This window comes from Neopelma chrysocephalum, unplaced genomic scaffold (genome assembly GCF_003984885.1).
Source record: "Neopelma chrysocephalum unplaced genomic scaffold, ASM398488v2 Primary Assembly neopelma1_86, whole genome shotgun sequence".
Taxonomy (NCBI): Eukaryota; Metazoa; Chordata; class Aves; order Passeriformes; family Pipridae; genus Neopelma; species Neopelma chrysocephalum.
Window position 1 is genome coordinate 5,241,774 of NW_020897748.1, and position 17,322 is coordinate 5,259,095.

The following is a 17,322-nucleotide window of genomic DNA, read 5'->3' on the forward strand; positions in this document are numbered from 1 at the left end:
GGCCGCGTTTTTTTCAGCGCTGTGCCTCCGGAGTCCGCACCGCTGCTCCGCGCCACTCTCCCCAGTTAACCTGGGTGGCAGCTTCAAGTGTCGGAAAAAAGTAAAACGGAAAGGTTGAAAATCACGGGAAGGGAGGCTATTCCAAAATGCCAGCCCATTGTGGATTTCCACTTGGCTTTTTGCCTCAGACTTTTCTCCCTCAACAAGAAGACTAGAAAGTTTTAGGGGTGAGGGGCGGCGAGTAAGAGAGGGCTGTGATTTTTACCTAGTTACATGGATCCAGGAGTTATGTCTTCAAAATAAATAGTGCAGGAATTGACAGCAGCAAGAATGTGTGCTCCAGAAGCCAAAACAAGAACTCTTGCTACGACTAGTCCATGGTATTTCTCAACTGGGGAAAATGGTGGTATTGAAGACCTTAGGATCCTCAGCCCAATCCATTTGCCTATGCCAGAGTGTTTCCACCGCTGAACGTGTGCATATATTACATCAGTTGTTGGACATGGGAAAGGAGCAATAACCAGGAAAGCAAAAAATCAGTCTCACTTGCAAACTGCCACTGGTGATTTAAGTCAGATGGTTGCAAGCAGCGTTTTATAGCCCAAATCAAATGGCCACAAGAACTGTAATGATCTCTTTTGTTTTAGCAAAACATATCCCTCTCAGAGGACCCCAGCCTGGAAGGGGGCAAGAAGAGCCCAAGGAGATTCCCTGAGCAGATGTTTTTCCATGCCCTTCACTTTGCTTGCCTCATGCTCTGTGGAATACTTTGGTGAACGAGTGGTGTTGAGATCCCAGTTACCTCCAGTTCCTGCTCTTGTTGCCTTCCTATCAAAACAGGAATGCTATCTAAGAAAATAAAGTTAATTTGGGACAAGCAATCTCTCACCCCACTCATCACTTTCCCAGCCTCTCCCAGGCAACCACTTCCCTGGCGATTCCTGTGCAGTGTGGGCGCAGTGGCTGACTCAGTGCTGGGAAGCAGCAGGACCCTTGTGCCCAGAGGGGTAGCTGGCCATGCCTGGAATGCTCTCACTGCGTGTGACCCCCAGGAACATGATACCTCTCAACAGTTACTACACTTGCTATTTCTAGATCCACCTTCCGGACGTGCCGTCTCATTGATTTTTAGGCTGCATTCCCCACTGAAATCCTACCAGATTTTCAGTCATCTGCTCCTTGTTGGTGTCACACACTGAGATTGTTTATGTGTTTCTTGTATTAAACAGATTGTTTCATATAATATTTCTCCTTCAAAGTATGTTGCAAATACTTAAGACCTAATTCTGTGTATCTTCTTCCTTTGTAGGCAGCAGGATTGCAATCCAACAAAGCAACAATTTCAGCACTGTTTGATGTGGGTGAGTGAAGTGCAGTGAAGCAAAGGGAGGAAAACTCTGTTTGGGCAAAATCTGTAGGACCTCACGTAGGCATGGGGTCTTACAGGCAGCCCTGTCTGCAGGGAGAGGAGATGAAGAGGTTGCAACTTGCCCCAAGTCTAGGCAGAAACCAGAAGAAGCATTCCTTATGCTGGCAGGATCCTTAACAGTGGGAAAACAAAATGCCACATTAGAAACAAATAACATAAAAGAGCAAATGTGAAGACAGAGACACTTGCATACAGGAAGCATCCTAAGGGTCGTCAGACATCAAGGGGCAGGTGATTTACTACAGTAGGGTATTTTGTAGCATTCAGACCTTACAGGCATGTCTTTAACATATCAATGAAGCTCAGCTTCAATTCATATTACAATGTTACAATTCATGATTATCAGGGTTTTATGTATGTGGTAGAATCTATCAAAAATCAAAATATCCTCTGCAACCAGCAAAGGGAAGGCCTTCCTCAGGCTAAGACAGCAGCAACTAATGGGCTCCTCATGGACCTCCAGTGTCCAGATGGGCAGTGCCCTTAAAGGATTAGGGGCTAAGACCTGCAAAATCTCCAAATGCCTACACACATCCTTAAACCTCTGTGGGGACAATTCCTGATGCCAAGCACAAAGATAAACACACACGTTAATACTAGAAGGAGCAGAACTAAAGGCCAGAAGCCAGATGGATGATTTGGAAAGATAGAGTTGAGCACAAGGAGTAAATAATAGAAAAGAAAGAAGCCTTGTAGGTCACAGAAATAACAAAATATTGTCATGGAGCCCATTTGCTCTCTCCCCACACTCTTGAGTCCTCTGTCTGAGAGCACCCTACAGCAGTAAGAACATTTCCACATATGGTCCCATGGAGAACAGCTGTGCTACCTTATCACAGCCAAGTGTTTCATTACCTCCTCTTGTTGTCAGCCTGATTTTATAGGTACAGAGGTAAGTGGAAAGCCCAGCACAAAGCTGAAACCAAATGTTTTTAACCCAAATGAATTATGTAATAAGAACTGCAGTAAGAAAGTAACCAGAGCCAGGTGATGAGACAGAGGTGCCAAGAGAAAGCTACAGGCCTGAGCATTTCTTAAGCAGACTGTCAGGCAGTGATCACCTTTGTGCCACCCTGAGTCCCCCCAGCCTTCCGGTGGTCACAGGCCACCTGATCTCAACACTGATATTGAGTCAAACCAGGCTGGAGTGGGATTGAGGTGGGATTAAGGCACAAACTTCACCAAAGGCCATTTTTTTCAAAATGTATCATATGCTGTAGCTTGTCCAATGTGGTTGTCAACACACATGTAGCTTGTCCAATGTGGTTATCAACTACAGAAAAGACCCAGATGTCCACCAAATTTTAAAATTCAGTTTTATGTCTCTCCAAAGGGTAAATAAGCCTTCTGGATTTATAGTCTACGTTCCCATCTCTGGTTCATTTGCATTGTACAGTCAAAGCACTGAATGACTTCACACAAACACAAACATTTCTAAGGCTAGGAGGACTGCAGAGCACAGAGAGGGCTTTGCAGGACCCTGCTAGTGGGATGTGCCATGGTGTTACTGGAAGTTTAGGGAAGAGTCATGGTTAGAAAGAGATGGGAGCTGTGCAAAAAACAAGCGTGGAAATCTTGGGAAAAAGTTTTCCAGCCTATGGCTGCCAAGATACCATTAAGGATAAGTGTGCATTACAAGTTTCAGAGTGCTTCCCAAGTATTCATTTCTGCATGGCCAAGTCCTCTAGGTGACTTGCACAACCAGCAGGGCTAAGGAAAGAGATCTACATAGGGAGAAGAATTCCTAATCATGCCATTTCTCCATTAAGATTTGTTCAGTAATAGAGGTTGTGATTGAGAACATTTGGCCCAAAGCACAACCCTGAGCCCTCACTGCAGTCAAGCGGGTGCAAGGTGGTGTTGGCTAGAGCTGATGTTTGTTATGTGGTTGTATTTGTGTCCAGGATGGGATAGCCTTGGCATCACATTTAAAGGTCATAAGAGGTGGCAAATTTTTCCCTTATTCAAAGGGGGACAGAACTACGAAAAGAGAAAAAGCAGCTGACATTAGATCTGTTTGAGCCCACACTGGCAATTATCTAAAAAAACTTGCCAAAATATGTTGGTAGGACAGTTCAGAAAGATTTATTACCACATTCCCAAACTCCCAAATTTTATGCTTCTAATCTAAGAACAATAGAACTGCTCATCTCTTCTATAAAAATGTCTCACAAAATATATGTAAGTGCAGTCGTGTTCATTTCTGTATTGAAATCTGAATTGAGGAATGTGGTAGGATGGAACTGGTACTCACGGGACTGTTGAATCACAGGAGAGGTGGTAGAAGTTTTTGGTAACATGTCACAATGGTTTTTTTCTGCATCAGTTCTTAACAGTGTAATTACATGAACATGCATCCTTCTTCAACAAGCTCTTGTTCCACAAGGGTACCTCTTCCAAACATCTCCAAAATACCCTAGGACATCTTTGCTTCTCTTTGATCCAATGGTCTCTTTTGCTATGCAGCTTCTGAATCATAGACTAATGCAGGTTATTTATTTTTTATTCCGTCTATATTTTTATTTTGGTTAGATATGAAATACAAAATATGTCTGCACAGAACCAGGCATCCCTGATAGCTGAAACAACAGCCAGCAGGAGCTAAGGGCATCGCTCAGCAACCAGTTCTTGTTGTGTCTGCTGTGGCACTGCTGGGGCTGCACAGCTGGACTGTATGGGGGTTATGTGGTTGTTTATAATACGAGGCTTTATATGAATGCAGCAGAAGGTCTGAACTTGGCCTGCAACAACTGACAACAGAAAGGTGCAGCTGACAAAACTTTTTTTTGTTCATTTTTCATGGAAAAGTATAGTGGTAGGGAGACCTAATAAAGAAGAAAATAAAAGGCTGACATTGTGGGCAGAGCACAAGCATCAGCCTCCTATAAGATGATGGGTTGGGTGAAGCAGCCCAGGAGTACCCTGCCAATGGAGCTGGTTTGTGTTTGTCACTGTACAACAAAAGGAGTGAGTATTGATGAAAAGAGACAGAGATATGCACCTAGGCTGGGGGCTTTGCTCCAGTGAGGAGATGCAGCAGGGAGTGGGGAGTTCTGGAGTCATCTCATGCTCACTGAGAATGATGTCAGCCAGCTTTCCAGAGGAGTTACTTTCACAAAGTTCCAACTCCTGCCTAGAGAGGAACATCTGAACCAGTTATTAATCCAGATTCAAAGATGGCCTTCACACCTGGCAATAAAGTCTGTCTTTGACAGCACTCCTAGAGTAGGGCTCAGCCTCTGGTATTCAGCAACTTGCTGAATCTTTTAAGTGTAAAATATGTGCCCCGAGTGCCTTGCTGATTTAAGGATCTCTTTTCCAGGGGAGATGCCTACCAAGCACCATAAGTAAAGTCAATGGCACAATACTGACAGCTAGGTATACCAAAAAATTATGAAACTTGGCCAAAGAAACACTATTTCCCAGAGACTATTTGTCTCTGAATGTTAACTGCTGTAGGAAACTCAGTGGCACTTCATGCTGGCCTCCTGAATAGCGTAAAATTTACCCCTGTTATTCTAGAAAAGGCTATTACCCTTTTTATTTTTTTAATTAGGACAAAATGTACCTTTAAAATAGAAAAGATAATTCTTTCTCTCTGAAAATTTCATTTAGAGCCATGGCTCAACATTTCCCTGATACATTTGCATACCTGAAAGTGTCTAATATGTGATGATCTCTGCAAATGAAATGCACAGTTGATTTAGTTTATTATCCCAGAAGATGATATTGTGGTTAAGTTTTGTATGCAGTACAACAGGAGAAAAATACAGAAAGGTTGAATTGAAAGAGATTTTAATTCTGCCAGGTATACTGCTGGAGTTAATGAAAGTCAGTTAGACATACATTTGGCTGCTGTTGCTAACTGAATAATACAAGTAATAACAGAGGCATCTATTCAATTCCTGATGAACATGAGTAATTTCCATTATCTTAAAATGTGTAGGAGTTATGAATTATAGGTGCAGTGATTGCCCAACACTTTGTCATTATTATATCTTGTTGTCAGTTGCTTATACATTTGCCAAAGTTTAATGCATCAAGCTGAAATTTCCTATGCTGGGCATCAACCTCCAGCTGACTTTACTTGTTTAATTTGATTTCTGTTTTGCAAGTTTTATCAAGAATGGTGCATATGTTTCGAAGAGCAAGGTTAGGAGAAAGTATGTTATTTTGTCTATGGTAAGTCAAATTCACTTAAATATTTCTCTGAGAAGATGTTTTACCTCCATGCATGGAAGGAAAGTGCAAAAATTTGTCAAAAGGAATCAACCAAATACCAGAAATTTGTTTTTCAACACATTTGGGAAATTATTCCCAACTTTGGACCATGTCTAAGCATTGCTGTCTTTGCAGTTTGTACATGCTTAGTAGAGACTTGTTAAATTCTGACATCTAAAAATCCCATTTGGCCAGGCATGTTCCACCTCAGAGCCACAGAAATCTCTCTGTGCTTGGTCTCCAAATAAAAGGGCTGGCTGTAGAGTTCCTCTTGTAACGTGTGAGACGAGGTCAGCTGTGTGTGCTTGTGCAGTGAGAGGGAAGAGAGGGGAATTTGATTTACTCATGGAGGAATAAAGAGAGGGTCAGCAGCTGTGAGAGCTGGAGACTGAGGAAGAAGATGGGGGCATATGGAGAAGGAGCAGCACAGTGGGAGAAGGACAGGTGCAAGGGTCGAGAAAAACACTGGCACAGAGGGACAAATGCCAGGACATCAGACCCTTGGTAGGTGATACCCATGGGAGCAGCAAGGGAGGAAAGCAGGGCTGCACAGTGTCTGTGGTGGCGGAGAGGAGAAAGGGAAGGATATGGTCCTGCTGAAAACGAGATGATAACTGTCCATCATTGAACAACTTCATTATTCTCCAGACCTCAAAATTATACTGCCAGACGTAAGGCGCATGTTCCTTTGCTGTCAGCAAATAGTGAAGGGAAGATGTCTGTTGGCCCCAATGCTCTGCATTGGCTGATCAGTATAAATAAGAGGCTTTGTTGGGAGAGATAATGTCAGTAAGATCCATGCAGTGTTTTGTTGCAGAAGTTGAAAACTATGGAGACAATGACACAGACGACTATAATTAAAGATGGTATCATAAGGTTTTAGCTGCAAGGACAACCTTAATTCTGATGTTTCTCAACTCCAAGCACTTTGTTTTGTAGCTTAAATGTTTTTATAGCAAAGGTTTTCTTAATGTTGATCTTAAAATATAATGCCTAACATGTCCCACTTAACTAATTTCCGTTGTCTGGTCCTGGAAATCTGTGCCCATATGAATAATGCTTGCACACATGAAAATCAATGCAATTAATTGACACCACTTATAACCTCCTAACTTACAGGAGTAAACAGATCTTGAAGTACTTGCCCATACAATTCACTGAACATGCTAAAGTTAGTCCAGATTTGTGTATAATCAAGTATTTTAAAACAGTATCTGCTACCTCTTGCCTGCTCATACTTTATTGTTCAGTTATAAATATATTTTAAATAAACATATATTTGAACAGCAAGTGAGCATCTGTCTATGTCAAGCATTATCACAGCTATCTGGGGGTTTTGCATTTCTGTTTCTCTCTCTATTGGTGTTGTTTTTACATTCTCAAGATGGAAGTGGATCTGGAGCCAAAAGAATAAAATAAAGATGTGTCCAGGTTGTGCATGTTTCAGCATATTTATTCCAATTTCAGGATATACATCCTGTGAGCATCAAAACAAATTAGTCTACAGTAAAAGGAGAGTCCATGGTCTGTTTCCAAGAGAAAATGCAGCTGGACTTCTCATGCTAGAGAAAAAGCTTGATTTTCATGCTTTTATTTTTTGGGTCTAATTGCAAACTCCTCAGGTATGTAGAAAAGGCTGCTTATTAGGGGTGAAATGAAATAATAACCAAGTCCCTCAGTGCTTGCAGAACAGTCTCTAGGGGAAGTCTGGCACCCAGGTGAGAAGACCCACCACCTACCACCATAAGAGGATGCGGTGTGGGGCCTCTCCTAGCTGGAGTATTCCTCATTTCAGGTTTCCTAAATCAAAGGGTAGCACACATATTCTTGATAATGACCAGCTTTCTAATGATAGTAAAATGGAAATTATGCAGGGCTGCAAGCAAAGGACAGATTCTGAATGAGAGAAAATGAGTTCAAAGCATGTGATTAAACAGTGGTAGGCTTAAGGTCTTAATTCTCCTCTCCCACTATGCGAAGCAGGAGTAACTCATTTGTAGTCAGTAAAGCTACAGAGATGTAAAACAGCACTGGAGGAGAATCAGGCCATTATTCTCTGCAAAACTCACTGATAAGACATTAATTACCAAAGAGAAAATGCCATCAAAGTATTTTAAATGCTTTGCGGAATTCAGGAGACAAACTCATTAAATGCTATGTCATACAGGGAATTAGTTCCAAATTTTTGAATGCAGAGAAGGCAAATATTGCACTACAGATAAATGAATGATCATCTTGAAAGCCTTCTTCAGAAGGCCACTTTCTTTTGGAGGGGGAGCAAACCCCACACATTCAGAGATGTGAAACAATTCCAGATAAAATAAATTGCCCTGAACCTTGGTCCATCTCCCAGCCAACTGTCGTTGTTTAAGGTTTGTAAAAGTTCACTGGACTCTGTTTCCTGCCCAGCCTGTCTCCCCTTCCTCCCCTCCACTCATAGCTCTCGTCTTAGGTCAAGCCAGTCTTGGAAGCAGAAAAGCTAAACATCAGTCAGACAGCACCATGTGCGGTCTTTCTAACTGAACGCCCAGTTACAGCATAAGAAATCTCAGTGGGGAAAATCCCAGCTCCAGGAATATGATAAAATCTATGGTAAAATACTCAATTGATCTCTCCAAGGGCAAAATTTTACCCTCATCCTTAGGATAATCCCCAGATAGTTTTTCAGACCCTGGTTGCTGAGATAGGGTGACCAAAGATTTGAAGATTCTGATGTCTTCTTGAACAAAAGCCCTGAGCAGTTAAACCTCAATTAAATCCACCACGGAGGAGATGAAACGTAGTATACAAGAAGGAACAGCATAAGAGTTATTAAAATGCCCATGTCACAGAGGACAATGCTGCATGCCGCAGCCACCACATGTGCTGTGTTCTGCTGGGGGACCCTGGATGCTGAGGGTCACAATTCAGCATCATGAGTGTCTTGAAGACACATTTTTGCCTCAGGCTTTTTCCTTCAGGCATGGGCAAAAGCCCTGTGGCAAGATGCCAGGAGTCAGGCTTCTTGGGGCTGAGGACTTCATCTGGCTGTGTGATGGGACAAGGGAGGAAGGACAAGAAGATGTACTTATCACATGATCCAAGGGCAAGGTGAGGATGCCAAGGGCAATATGTCCATAGCACATGACTTGTGTGCAACCCTGTCCTGTGATCTGATGGGGTGACTGTATTCCTATCATGAGATCTGTGTGAAGAAGTGTCCTTTTGAATGTCCTCTACATCCTGTCTCTTTCTTGTCACCGTTTTTCAAACCCAGACACTCGAAGCAGAAGATTCACACTATGCCATTGGCGTCATTGTGTACTGATCACACTTTGGGACTGGTGGCAGGAGCTCAAAAGGATTATTCACAGTCCCTCGAGCTGCCAAAGAGGCCATCCACTGCAGAGCAGCAGGAGTGGTTCCCTGGCTCATGTGAGGATGTGTCTGCCAGGACAGCAATGGCCTTGGCTGCAGGACAGATCTGACAGGATAGCGATGTCCTCAGCTGCAGGACTTGCCTTGTCATCCCCATCCAGTCCTGGCACCTGCAGTTCAAATTTCTGGGTGACAAGAAGCATAAAAGGTACATAGCTATGGTCAAAGTGGTCATGAGAACAGAGTCTCACTCCTTAAAACAGGGACAACTTGTGCATCAGCCAGAGACTGCTCCAATTATGTCTCTCACTGAATGGTGCTGCACTCTCACAGATGTAACTTCCAGCTTGAGTGGCACAGTGAAGCTCCTCCCTTTCCCTTGTACTTTGGGATGGATGCTCTCCTGCTACCAGATAGTTCAGACTTCTCCTGCCCCATGAGTCTCTGTGATTAGACTGCACTTGGTTTGAGCATTGTGGCTGTCAATCCTGTGGTATAATTCTGGGCAATAGTGCAGATGATGCACCTACAAATAGTCAGAGATCAAGTCTGACCAAGTGAGTGTAACCACAGAGGCACATGGGCAAAGTAGCCAGACGTGCAAAGTCTTAGACACGATATGGAGATTGACCTGGAGGGTGTCCATCTGCACAGTATGAAGAGGGTAGAGGTTTTGGTCGTCCTGTTACAATGGTAGCTATGAGCACTCCGGTGTCAGTCTGTGTTGCTCACTGAGATGGCATGTGCCCAGACTGGCTGACTGCAGGTGTTTGAGACTGTAGAGAGAAGCTGCCATTGTCTAGAGAGATGTACAACATGAGGTCCTTCAATGCAAGTAGCCACTGGCTACCTGGGGCCTGGCTGACCTGGTCTGTGTTACATGATTCCCTGAAGGCAGCAAGAATACATGGTCGTGTATTGGGGTAGAACCCAGAGAAGGTATGAGCCAGAGGAACTACCTAGTGATTCTGAGCAGGACAGAAGTCAGGACATATATCAAAGGTCAGGAAAAGGCTTAGACACAGCCACAATGGGCTCAATTTAACAAGTGGATAAATTGCAAGCACTGCCTGGAGCAGTTGATCATCACACTAAGCCCCAGCTCCAAGGCTAGCCAGGAGAGTGTCCTTATCCAGCAACAGGTCACAGAGGGGGGAGCCAGAGCAGAAGAGCATCTTTTTTTTTGTGAGTGATATCTTTTGAATCCAGATCTACCTGGGACCTATTTTAATAGTAAATTTATACTAAATTGGGGAAAATCTTAGAGATACCCTTCTACTGTGTTTGCAAAGGCATCTTTGCAAAGCAGGCCAAGAAGTGGATTAATAGTACAAAATAAAAAAGAATTAAACCAGTCAACGTCAAAGTCATGGCTGTGCTGCTTCAGTGTCCCATCACTGGGCATCGGCTTGCTGGAACTGTGTCTGTTCCAGAGTTTTGTTAAAATACTGCATTGGGAACAGTAATTAAACAGATACTGATGATGGTTTTTAACACGTGCCAGCTGGCTCCCAGCCAGTGTTGAAGCAGAAACATTGTGCAAACTCATGGTCAATGATGACTTTGATCTTTGAAGGGCTTTGTAGTGGCAGAAGGAAATGGGAGGATAGGAGGGAGGGAGAAGGATGCAAGCAGTGGGGAAGAAAAAGACTAATATGTACTGGAGTGGGAATTATCACCTTGACAAAGGCGGTGGGTGCTTTCTTCCTTCCCCTTTCTCTTTATGTGGGGTAGTAGGCACAGTCATAAACTTTATCATAAAGGCTTATGTTTGTTAATGGCAACCCATATGAGCAACAGAAATCCCCTTGAATATTCACACATGTGTGTCATTGGGATTGCTCTTTGAGTGCCTTCCTCTGCATGCTGGCTTGCAGTGGCTGGCCCTGACAGCGTATTAATTTGCAGTGGACACCGCACAGTGTTGGAGTCCTTCAAGACAGAATCCAGGACAAAGGCGAAGAAGAGGCAGCCAACAAAATCATAAACACACATGCTGTTCAAATTATCTGCTTAGACATTGCCTGAAATGCTACAACAGCTCTTTAGGCACGAGGGAGATCATTGCTTCTGTCCCACAAGGTTCGCTGTTCAGATGTTTCATAAGGATCAGGGAAAATGGGCAACAATACCTGGCAGAAATGAGCAGAGAGGGATGTTTCTACAGTTCTGATCACTGTAAATTTGATATGACTTTACTATGTTGACAGCAATGGGCATGAAGAAGAAGAATCATGTTGTCTTTTTTAAGTCTTAGAGACATGCAGGTGGTTTAGGTAGATGATGTTGTTGATTTCCAGGTGTAATGCCAGCTGTGTCTCAGTCAGCAGTGAGCCCATGTTCCCAAGCTGTGCTGGAGGGCTCTGAATATTGGCATGCTCTCTCTCAAGTAAACCTCACTTCAGAGATCACAGATGCTTTTACTGTATTGTTCTTAGGAAATTCTTTACAGAAGTAGGATTTGCTCAACAGTACAAGATGCAATGGTTCTGTAGCAGCACAGGAAAGCTGGAAAAACTTGCAAATATCTTTGCATTGAAAAAATCTCTCTTTGCCTTCCAAATTCTTCATTAATGATGATGACACCTATGATTTTTCCTTCTTTCTTGTTTTCTGTAATGAACAACATTTTAAATTCGTTAACGTCCAACTCTGGAAGGACACATTTAGCAACCACAGGGTTTTGGTGTGACTCCTAAGAATTTCAAAGAATGAAGTACTTAATGAGTTCTTTTGTGCTTTTGCACACGCAAATTATTCTGTCTGTGAGAATAACCTTTATTTTGGTTCAAGGGCTCCAGTAGATAACTGAGTTAAGTAACTAATCTTACATCAGCTGAGCTCCTAGAGATGTCAATAATCATTTATGTGCACTCCTCACCTGTTCTAATTGCAAGGTGAGGCAACTCAGCATCAACCCTGATGTGAGCACTTTAAGCTAAAGCATTTCCTTCAAAACTGAATGACAGTAGTTCAGTTTTGTATCTGAGTCACAAGAAAACAATGAACTGGAAAAGATAAGCGTGTTGTTTACAGGATAGTGTTTAGCCCCACTGCGAGGAGACCTTGAACTGGAATGTAAGTACAAGCAATCTGCAAATCATTCTTGCATTTTATATCAACCAGGTCCTCTGCGTGGACATATTTAATTGATTTACAACTTACTAATAGCAAAAAAATTTATGTCAATCTGTTATAAAACAATTTAAGTGTGCAAGATGTATCTCATCCTCTTAATTAAAACCCTATTAATTAATGCTTTTTTCCATTTATGCAAAACATATTGCAAGGTTCTTCATATAGTATAACTGAGCTCTGACAGCAAAAATGCCCATGATGTTGAATGCCCCAGGAATATGCAGAAGTACAAATTCCATGCCCAGAAAAATATCCTGGCAATTACCTCCACCATGAACTCTGTGGTAAGATAATTTCCCATGTGCTTCTCCAATGTGCTTCACATAATCTGAGCATCCCTTCTTTCTGAATTTGATTGTATGCTGAGGCAGGCTTGCAGAGATATGAGAAAGGAGGGCAGCAGGATCACAGAGGTTCTCCCTCAACATAATGGAGAACCTCCTGTATGTACCCACTTGGTCTTCCTGTTGGCTTGCAGGAAAGAGACTTGAAATCACAGTCATCATCATCATCATGGCTAGGCTTCGCGAACGAAGATTTGGGAAGGGCTCTACCCATTTTTCATGCAAGCGCGTTGGTGGCTGAAAAGGCCAATATGAGAAAGGCAGGTCCGGTTGCAAAAGACACAGCAGAAAGACTCCTTAGATGGTATATTCTGCAAGGTTCGATTCTTTCTGCGTTGTCTTTTCTCCTCAAGAGTGATCCTGCGTGCTTTCTCAAAAGCATCAGCAGCGTTATAAATGGTCTGTCTCCAGGCCTCCCGATTAGAGGCCAGAGTGGACCAGTTATGGTGATCAATATGCCCGAGGCTGAGTTGTTGCTTCAGGGAGTCCTTGTATCTTTTCTTTGGAGCTCCTCTCTTGCGGCAGCCAGTGGCAAGTTCACCATAGAGCAGGATCTTAGGGAGGCGGTGGTCCTTCATCCTAGAGACGTGCCCTGCCCATCGCAGTTGCGTTCTCAGCAACATGGCCTCAATACTCGTAATTGCTGCCTGTTCAAGAACAGATGTATTGGTCACATAGTCTGACCAATGGATGTTAAGGATTGTACGGAGGCAGCGTTGATGGAAGCGTTCTAGGAGACGCAGGTGGTGGCGGTAGATGACCCATGATTCGGAACCATATAAAAGAGTAGACAACACTATGGCTCTGTAAACACTGATCTTGGTGCTTTTCTTCAAGTGTTTATTACGCCATACTCGTTTATGGAGTTTTCCAAAAGCACTATATGCCTTCGCTAACCTATTGTCTATCTCCCCATCAATCTTACCATCTGAGGAGATGAGGCTGCCTAGGTAATTAAACTGTTGGACTGAATTGAGTTCTGACTGGCCGATGGTGATGTGGGGATGGTGGGGGACTTCCTGAGGTGCAGGCTGATGGAGAACTTCTGTCTTCTTTAAGCTGACTTCCAGCCCAAAGAGCTCAGCAGCCTCTGCAAAGCAGGATGTTAAACGCTGCAGAGCTGCTTCTGTGTGGGCAACAAGGGCGGCGTCATCAGCATAGAGTAGCTCCCGGACAAGATGGTTAAGGGTCTTAGTATGGGCCTTCAGTCGCCTTAGGTTGAATAGGCTTCCATCAGTACGATATCGAATGTAGATACCGTCCTGATCATCGAGGTCTGCCGTGGCCCTTTGGAGCATCATACTGAAAAAGACTGTGAATAGGGTAGGAGCGAGAACGCAGCCTTGTTTCACACCATTCTTTATTAGAAAGGGCTCAGAAAGTGTGTTGCCATATCTGACTTGGCCGTGCTGATCCTCATGAAGTGAGATGATCATTTTAAGGAACTTGGGGGGACAACCTAAACGTTCCAAAATCTGCCAAAGACCTTTTCTGCTCACAGTATCGAAAGCCTTGGTGAGGTCGACAAAGGTTACATAGAGACCTTTGTTCTGTTCCCTACACTTCTCTTGCAGTTGTCTGAGAACAAATATCATGTCTGTGGTGCTCCTGTTGGCTCTGAAGCCACACTGACTTTCAGGTAGAATTTCTTCTGCTATAGCGGGTATTAGTCTGTTCAGGAGTATTCTTGCCAAGATTTTGCCAGCAATGGAGAGCAGAGTAATACCACGGTAGTTTGAGCAGTCTGATTTAGTACCTTTCTTCTTATACAAGGTGATGATGACTGCATCACGAAGGTCTGATGGTAGTTCGCCTAGTTCCCAACAGCGCACCACAAGCTCATGAAATTTAGCATGGAGTGCAAGGCCCCCATGTTTCCAGACTTCAGGTGGGATTCCATCAACCCCAGCTGCCTTGCCGATTTTCACCTGCTGTATGGCCTTGAGGATTTCTCCTAGAGTGGGGGCAGTATCCAATTCGTATTTCACCGGTTGTTGTGTGATGGACTGAATTGCTGAGTCTTGTACTACACGGTTGGTACTGAAAAGAGTCTGAAAGTGTTCAGACCATCTATTCAGAATGGAGGTTTGATCTGTCAGAAGCGTTTGACCATCTGCACTGAGTAGTGGGCTTTGGACTTGGTATGTAGGCCCGTATGCTGTTTTCAGGGCCTCATAGAATCCTTTGTGATCCCCTGTATCTGCACATAGTTGAGTTTTTGCAGCTAGATCGGTCCACCATTTGTTCTGGATGTCACGGAGTTTCTGTTGGAGCTTGCTGCAAGCAAGACGAAAGGCTGTTTTTCTAGCGTGACAGGATGGCAGTGCAAGGTGTGCTTGGTGGGCAGTTCTCTTCTTCCTCAACAATTCCTGGATTTCTTGATTATTTTCATCAAACCAGTCCTTGTTCTTCTTGAGGGAGAACCCTAAGGATTCTTCAGAGGATTGGAGGATGCTACTTTTAATATGCTGCCAAATTGTTTCGGGAGAGGAAACTGCAGAATCTGTGGAATGGTTATCAAGCTTAGTTTGAAGGTTTGCCTGGAATCTTTCTCTTACTGTGGCTGATTGGAGATCGTTAACTTGGAGTCTTCTCCTTGGGATACTGCCCCTCTTGGGTTTGAATTTGAGATAAAGGTTGAGTTTACAGCGCACAAGCCGATGGTCTGTTTGACATTCTGCGCTGGGCATCACGCGGGTATGGAGGACATCGCGGACATCTCTCCGTCGCACCAAGACATAATCAATGAGGTGCCAATGCTTAGACCTGGGGTGCATCCAGGTTGTCTTCAGACTATTTTTCTGCTGAAAGATAGTATTGGTGATGGTGAACTGTTGCTCCGCACAGAATTCTAGCAGAAGTCGACCATTATCGTTGCAGTTTCCAACACCATGCTTGCCTAATACTCCTTTCCAGGCTTCAAAATTCTTACCTACTCTGGCGTTGAAATCACCAAGGATAATGATCTTATCATCTGCGGGCACCTTTTGGGTAAGACAGCGCAGGTCAGTGTAAAATTTATCTTTTTCAGCAGGGTCAGCTTGGAGAGTTGGGGCATATATACTGAAGATGACAACGTGTTGGTTGTTGTTTAGTGGAAGGCGTAGGGAGATAATGCGGTCAGAGTGACCTGTCGGCAGATTTTCGAGTTTAGGGACAATGGAGTTTTTGATCATGAAGCCGACACCTGAGAGATGTTTTTCGGTTCTGGGCTTACCTGACCAAAAGAGTGTGTAACCGGCACCATGTTCTCTGAGGCTACCTTCCTCGTGAAGGCGAACTTCACTGAGAGCAGCAATGTCGATGTTGAGACGAGCCAGTTCATGGGCAATTAGGGCAGAACGTCGCTCAGGACGTCCACTGTTGGCAGAGTCGAGCATGGTTCTGATGTTCCAACATGCTAGAGTTAATTTGAGTACACCTTTGGAGGCAGGTGCATGCCTTTGTTTTTTGCTCTTTGTGCGACCGCATTGGAAGAAGATGCCCGTCGGTCTGCGGTTAACCAACCGGGTGAAGGTGGAGATGAGCTTTGTTTAGGCCACCTTTTCTAGGCCCCTCTCCGAGTGGAGCAAGCAGTGCTGTCCTTGAAAAGGCTGCTTGGTCGTTCAGGGTGCTGCCCCAAGAGACTCTCATCTCCGTCAGTCTCAAATGACCAATATCCTGAACCGCCTGCATGCAGGGTTGAGTCTGCGGCTCCCAGTGCACCTTTCACCTACCGTTTCGACCCTCGCCCGTCGCTGCAGGACTTTTTGCATGTGGGTAAAGCCTTCAAGCCTGCGCAATGGATTTTTTAGGTGAGATGCAGTATGCGCGGAACTGAACCCACCCTTTAATCCTGAGGTTCATCTGCCAGGGCCAAGCAAGCTTGGACGGTGGCAGCGAGGTCCTCAGGACGTAGGTTTGATTAGAGTGACCTTCTCTGAGATGGATGGCCTTCCAGGGCTAAGCGAGCTCCATCTGCCCGGGTTTGGGATGAGAGTTGTCCTTCTCCTAGGATGACTGCCAGAAGGCTAATGAGCTCATCCTGCCCAAGAATGTAGTGTATCTGGTCCTATGGTTTTGACCTGTCTGGCATGGGTGACCCTACCGAAGGCATGAACCCTCGCCAGCATAGCTCGCAACCACATAGGGGTACATAGGCTACGTTCCTGTTAGAACGATTTGGGCAAGTCTTTTATTTCCAGTAACAACCCTTTGTCCTGCCCACTCTTTCAGGCTGTAACAGAGCAAAGCAAATATATCCAGAACATGCCGAACCTGGGCAGTAGCCGCAGGAGAGCCAAAACGAAAGAAATAAATAGACAAACAAACAAACAAACCGACCAACCGTTCTGGCCCCCGTACCTGTCCAAGGCTGAGGTACCTTACAAGGCCCCAGCCTGGCCGGGACCCCCATCAATCAAAGAACCCACTGTCCACCCAGACCTTATCCTTCCTCCACTGTGTTACCACAAATTCCAGGCGCATTGCTCACATGTGATGTGATGTTTCATACGGGACAGCCCTGCTCTCCCACCCGCCAGTCGAAGGACCCCCATGGCCAGCTCAACACCCTTCCCTCTGCGCCGTCCCCCTCCCCCTCTTCCTCCCTCCCCAAACCTGGAACGGCAAACCTCTGTGTGCTCCGAAGCTGTGCTCTCATCTTCCACGGGGGTGCAGTACTCGCTGGCAAGGCTCCCCCTCTCTCTCCTTTCTCCTGCCGCGGCCTTGCCTGGGGTCCAAAACCGCGCGCGCTCCGCGCGCGCGGTGCGGAGGCTGGGCCGGCGCGGCGTCCCGCGCAGCGCCTGCAGCAGCCCCCGAGCCGAGCGGGGACCCGCATGGCGTGTGCAGGGC